Here is a 7,260-nt window from a genome sequence, read left to right on the forward strand (position 1 = left end):
AAGGAAGGAAAAGGAAGGAAAAGGAAGGAAAGGGGGGGATGGGAAGAGGGGGGAAAGGGAAAGGAATGGATGGGAAGGGAAGGGAAGAAACTTTAATATTTTAAAGGGGCTGCACGCGGACGTAATTTCAAGCTTCAAAGTGGATTCACAATATGAGACCCTTTAAACTTTATATGATAAAAAGTGTATACAGATTACAGCTTTTACAATTTTCAGTTAATATAAAACGACGAGCTCTATTTGTGAACCATACCCCTCAATTTACTCTGTTGTAAGGTCGTCTCTGACAAATTGTACCTCCGTTGAACTTTCCAAACCAAACATTTCCAAGGTCTCCGCGTAAATGTAAACAAAAGCCTCATGGAGCTAATAAAACTTAAAGTGCATTAAAAGAACGAATTTAAACATAATTTCAGTGAATCATTTACGAATAAACAGTGAAATTCCTTTAACCAAATGAATATTTATTTCAGAAGATTAAATTGCTTTAGACTTCAATTAAAAACAACTATTCCCGTGCTATACTATTTTAGATCGTAAGTTCCTTATATTTAATTCACAACAATATCTTTTAAACCTTTTTTGCCGATTCACAACAGTACCTTTAAAACCTTTGTTTGCCGATTCACAACAGGACCTTTAAGCCGTTGTACAATTCTCAATGATGCATATTTCTTTAACCAATTGTTCGTTTACAACAATATTCATGTATTTAGTTACACCCAACTGGTTTCATATTTACTAACAATCATTATTTATATACATGTATGTCAATAACAATTTGTATTTTTGTAGGAAACCTCGTTACTGAAATACATTTTTCAAGAAGAAGTTCTCATCTATGTATGCATGAAGAATAGAGTGTTTATCTAGCCTATTTGCCTTTGGATTTGCCACCCTTCAAGTTGCATTTCCTCCGCCCTATTTCCGCCCTTTTGAGCAATATTCCTTTTGGTCGGTTCCTACTATTATATTTATAATGTTCCTAACTTGATCTGATAAGTAATGCAAACTAGATAAAGGGCTCGGCGTTGCACGTGGAAAAAAAATTTTAGAAAAATTTTAAATTTGAAAAAAATAATTGAAAAATCAAAATTTTTAATTTTTCAGCATATGTCACTCCCAGGGTACCCCTGACTCCTGAGTATCCACAAAAAAATCAGTCCATTTGGTCCAGCCGTTTGGCCGGATAGAGGGAACATATTTAAAAATGTCTTGTTTTATTATACAGAAGATTGTACAATTGAGAATCGAGCACGCCACTCTTTAACTGAAGGGGGGCACTTAAAAGTCAGTTAACAGTTCCTGTAACCCTTGCCTTTGTTAAGCTATATTTAAATATTTGAGATATTAAAAAAAGATAAATGTATAAACCAAAGTTTTATACTTGTCAGAAATAAAAAGTTTGATCTCTTTATTTTTCCACCGTTATACTTTTGAAACTTTTCTGCAACCTTCCTAACGTATCCTAAGGTTTTTTAATGATCCTTGTCCAACTGTCAGAACCTTTTGATTTTTTTATAATAAGTTTCTATATTCCCTTCTTCTACTATATGAGTAAATATTAGTCTAGAAAACTTCATTAACTTCTTTATCAAGTTTTTGTCCTGTTCCAGTTCTAGATTTAAACCACACACACAGCATAGAAGAAAGACACCTTAAACCTAAAAACTCCAATTATAACAAATTCAGAAAACTCTAAAAAGCAATTAAGCAAAGAAACTGATAAATTGTCTCAAATATTAGTACAAACATCTGAGCAAGAAAATATCAAGATTAGAAAAGTACATTTCAAGGGAGTAAGTAGTTCTTTTGTAATTGGATGAAAGCATTTTTAATAAAAAGTCGTCTTCATAGCTTTGAATTAATCGCCGACTACAATATAACTTAAATAATACACTGTTACGACTGAAATTAAAAAAATATCAAATCCTTTTTTTTCACAGCTCGCAGACAAACTTTACGATATTATCAGTATCTGCAGAAAACTAGATTTCCAGAAAATCTTATAGTGTGGAAGATTTGTTAGCAATCCCGGGTGACTTTATATCTTTTTTTAAACCGAGCCTAACCCGGAATAGTATACATAATCACGCGAGATTGCCAAGAAAAATAGGGGGGTCCTAAACAGCCGTAGTAATTAGGGTTTCTAGCGAACAAACACAAAAATTTCTTTCGTATTTTGCAAATATTTTCGCGAAAATGAATGTTGCGAAAGGGAGCGAAAACGATGCAGAATTTTGTGAAAAAATATGCAAAATTTTCGCAAAACAAAAAATGCGAAATTTTGCGAGAAATTCTTATGACGTTTTCGTTTGTTTTTCGCTTTTTTATAGGAACGGAATGCAAAAAATGTGAAATTTGTTCTTTCTCGTAACAATTTTCCCATTTCACTGGAAACCCTATAGTAGTAATATACTACTGATTTACCCGTTGTATCACGGATACCAGGGAAAAAGAAGAGTATTACATTTTTAACCTAACACTTGGCCCATTTATTACACTGAGGTTTAGAGATGGGTACAAATTGAAAGACTAGGTTTTTAGGATCCCGGCCCATATCAACTCTAGAGTAAAAGTCGATATTAGAAACTATAACCAAAATTTTATGACGAGAACAATATTTCCTAATTTTAAACTATTTTCTGAAATAAAATGATAAAAGTAGTTCTTTTATAATAAAACCGTTGAACGTTTTCAAGACAATGTTAGGTTTTCCATTTTCGAACAGATCCTGAATTTGAATCATTGTCGCGTTTTTGAGACAAACCCCACTTTCAAATCTTGAAACGAAAGTAAATATTAAATTATGAAGGTTGAAGACTAAATTAGTTGCTAAATTATTACTAAAATCTGAGTTTCCCCATTTTATTTCTTAAATACACTGCAAACCCAAATGTGCACGCTCCGAACAAAAAAATCAGGCAGTATTTTGACAAGTAATCCTTTTAAGCTTCTGATAGAAATAATCGTATTGCATTATTAAAATGTTTATGCTAGGGCTACAAAAAAGTATAAGTGAGTTGGTAGAGTAAAACCAAATGCCAAGGCAATGCGACACTTTAAAGTCGAGGCTGTCTAAAAATTGAATAACTAAGTTTGATATTTCAGTGATTAAGAGAATTGATTTAATTTACCGCATTTTAAATAAACAATTTCCCGCATTTAAAGTTAAATCTATATTGTAAAAACATCATAATGTAAATATTCTGATTTATCAATGCTATAATGATTTAAAAATTTTAAAGAACATTTTGTTTTATTTTATATTTAGTTCTGGAACTAATTTCCACTGAAGTTTATCAGTTTAATTTTGATATTTTAGAGGCATGAGTACATACACTTGTTAATATTTACTCGTCTGAATCCAAAGTGCAGAATACAGATGCATGCAAAAGGATCAAAGTTCAAAACACTTTTAATCTGATAATAATTCAAATTTTGAAGGATTTACACCTTTATAAGAGAAACATTAAATTTTATTTTTTAAACATGAATCCAAGTTTTTATCGTAAAATTACAAAGACTATATTAACTATTTATAACACTGTTATTTTGGTTCGCAGTGATATAAAGTTTTTGGACAGAAATTTTCTCTTTATCGAGAAGGTGCCTTTTTAGACTTACTTTTGTCCCAAGCTTTAGATAAAGAGAAGATTTCTGTCCAAAAACTTTATAACACTGCGAACCAAAATAAGGGAAACTTTACAGCACGTCGTGCCAAAATAATAGTTTTAAGTAATTTTATGAAACGTTTGTATACTTGTCTTATTTCACTGGCTGTTTCTAGATCAAATACGCTTTAAAACAAAGCAGAAGTTAAAATATAAAGTTGATTTTAATTTTATTTTTATTTCAATTGAAAAAAAATTTTTGGAAGTATCTGAATTTTTTTTGAGAAAATCCTGGAACCAATCAAAACTTTATAGCACACGTGCTATAATTTACGTACAGCTGTCAGCTAATTTAACATTATAGCTGCACGATGATTACTTTACAGCACGTTTATTATGAAATTCACGATGAAGTGAGTAGTAAGGATAATGTGCACTATTGTTTCATAAAAAATTTGAATGTTAAATCTTCGATTTTTGATTGGATACGGAATTTACGAGGGGAGGAAGGCCAGTCACAACAATTTCTCGTCTGAGCCACATTCTCCTCATTTTCTCGTCCGAGCCAGCTCGGAATTCTCATCTTTTCAATACTTTTTAAAGTTTCCAATACTAGAAGATAAATCTAGCTTCTGAAAGACCGTCTAAAGTATCAACGTCCATGAAAGACCTTCTAAAATACAAACTTCTAAAATATAAACTTAGAAGTAAGACCTTCTAAAATATGAACTTCTGAAAGACCTTCAAAAATTCAAACTTCTGAAAGACCTTTTAAGATATAAACTTCTGAAAGACCTTCAAAAATTCAAACTTCTGAAAGACCTTTTAAGATATAAACTTCTGAAAGACCTTCAAAAATTCAAACTACTAAAAGACCCTCTAAAATACAAACAATTTCAAGGGGTCCTAAGTTATGATCGGATTATCAGACACACAAACAGACAGACATAAGTAACATATTTAATCGGATAGAGGTCTTTATGATGTATATGATGTGCATAATGTATAATGTATTCGCTTGAACAAGATAATGTATGTATTTAAACTCAAACAAAACTTTATCTTGCCTCAACGATTATTTTTAAGCAAATATTCTCAAATCCTTCATTTTTATATTGCAAACATTATCTCTCAGATTAACAATGTCATTATAAAATTCAGATAATCTTAAAATACATTATTATTTCCGCAAGCAGAACATATACATATAAAGAAATAGAATTACAGAGTCGAAATTAACTAATCTGAAAAAAAGCGGGAGCTGCTACTCATGCAATTTGTAACAAATATAGTGTAAAGTGGTTTTTAAAGCACCCCTTCCCTTTTTCTCTCTACTATCTATCCTATTATACCTATTCTTTCTACTATCCATCCTATTATACCTATTCTCTCTACTATCCGTCCTATTATACCTTTTCTCTCTAGTATCCATCCTATTATATACGTATTATCTCTACTATTCATCATATTATACCTTTTCTCTCTACTATCCATCCTATTATATACGTATTCTCTCTACTATTGATCCTATTATACCTTTTCTCTTTACTAGCAATCCTATTATATACGTTTTCTCTCTACTTTTCCTCCTATTATACTTATTCTCTCTACTATCCATCCTATTATACCTTTTCTCTCTACTATCCATCCTATTTATACCTTTTCTCTCTACTATCTATCTTATTATACCTATTCTCTTTACTATCCATTCTATTATACCTTTTCTCTCTACTATCCATCCTATTATATATTTTCTCTATACATTCCATCCTATTCTACCTTTCTTCTAATTTACTTTGTGCTTTATAGTATGCATTAAAATTATTTTTTTTTCAATTTTCAATAATAAAATATATAAACTTAGAACCAGCCAAATAGTACAACCAGAAATGATTAGGTTTAGCCCAGAGATGGAATTTAAAGAATTTGAGCCGCGGTTTAAATCCGCCAAACCCCGGTTTAAATTCAGCGCCGGCTTAAATCTTGAAACATTGATACAATTTTAAGTGGAACCAACCATATTTAAGCCGCGGCTTAAATTTAAACCGCCGCTCAAATTCTTAGATTTAAACCGCGGCTCAAATTCTTTAAATTCCATCTCTGGTCAATAATTGAACTAACACATTTTCACAGATCTTTTAAATTCGGGTAATGTGTAGGGTAAAGCTTTCTTTTTAAAACCCCGCTATATTAAAGGGTTTTTCAGTATTTCGTATCTTTCGGGGACAGTAAATAATTTTTAAGAGAAAAAATTTAATTTTGAGAAAAATAAAAAATGTCAATTTCATTTAATTCCTAATGATTTTAAAACTCAGAGAGGAAATCTTGAAAAATATACCCCTAGAGTAAATTTACTTGAAGGTTAGTTCAATATATTTAAAAACTGGTCGGCGTTTATATCAATACAAAGAAGACGACTTTGAATTAATAATGCTTTGATCCCTTGATCCCTAACAATCATTTTTCAAATTATTACAAGTTTACAAGTAAACAAAGAGAATATGTTAATTTACAACTTCTTATAGTTCAAATGCTGATGAGTTTCTTCAGTTTTAAAAACTTCGTAGAAAACAAAATTATATTAGAAAGTAGTCGTCATTGTATTGATATATATGGCACCGACTGTATATAATGTTTACTTTTTACCCTTTAATTAAAACACTAAAAACAATACCAGGTAAATTTAGCTTTCTTAGTTAACTATTCGGTGACAAAAGTTAAAACTTTAAAACTATCCATGATTTAAAAATAAAAACGTCGTTAACGTTCTGTAATCTCATATTTGGAGCAGTACAAATGTGTACTTTATATAAGCAACTTTACACTAAACTCTGCGCTTAAAATGAAGTCATTTTTGTAATTCTAAAAATTGTGCACAAATATTTGTTTGACAAATAAATTTGTTTAGTCGTTTTAACATATTTGAGGATCAAAGCAAAATCTAATATTATGCTTGATGATTGTTCACTGTTTATTAATCACAAGCTTTAGAAGAAAGAGAAAAAAATTTAAATAAAAAATAAAAAAATAAGTAATTTCAATATGTTGTACACTATAATCATTTCATAAAATAACTAAAAGCAAGCTAAGTGGTTGAAATCAGAAAATCCTTTATTTTCAACCTACAAAGCTTTCTTATGCACAACATTGAACACTACTGGATATAAAATTAATTATCCTATTCATTAAAAAAAGATACAATGTTTGCTAAATGTGTACTGTATTCCATGGGAAAAATGTTATCAAACTCGCAACTAGGGTTTTCGCGAAAATGAATTTTGCGAAAGGAAGCAAAAATAATGCAGAATTCGTAAAAAAAACAATATATTCTAACAATTTCGAGAAAATTTTTCAAAATGTTAGCCTTTTTCGCGAAATTTCCAATTAATCTGTTTCGCGAAACGATTTCCTTTTTTCGCTGGAAACCAGACACAACTTGTGTAAAGGGACCAGAACATTAACAGACTTGGATTTTACGCTATTTTTAAACTATTATGCCTTTAACTAAAATGCTACGAGCTTCTCCTTAAAAAATATAATTCTAAAGAAAAGTTTGTTCTTGCAAGTTAACTTTCTATCTTGAGTGCAAGCTATTTTCATGTTTTGATTTCCCCCCACTGCAACCTTTTTAAACCTTTAAATAAAA

Source organism: Eurytemora carolleeae, unplaced genomic scaffold (genome assembly GCF_000591075.1).
Source record: "Eurytemora carolleeae unplaced genomic scaffold, Eaff_2.0 scaffold209, whole genome shotgun sequence".
NCBI classification, from domain to species: Eukaryota; Metazoa; Arthropoda; class Copepoda; order Calanoida; family Temoridae; genus Eurytemora; species Eurytemora carolleeae.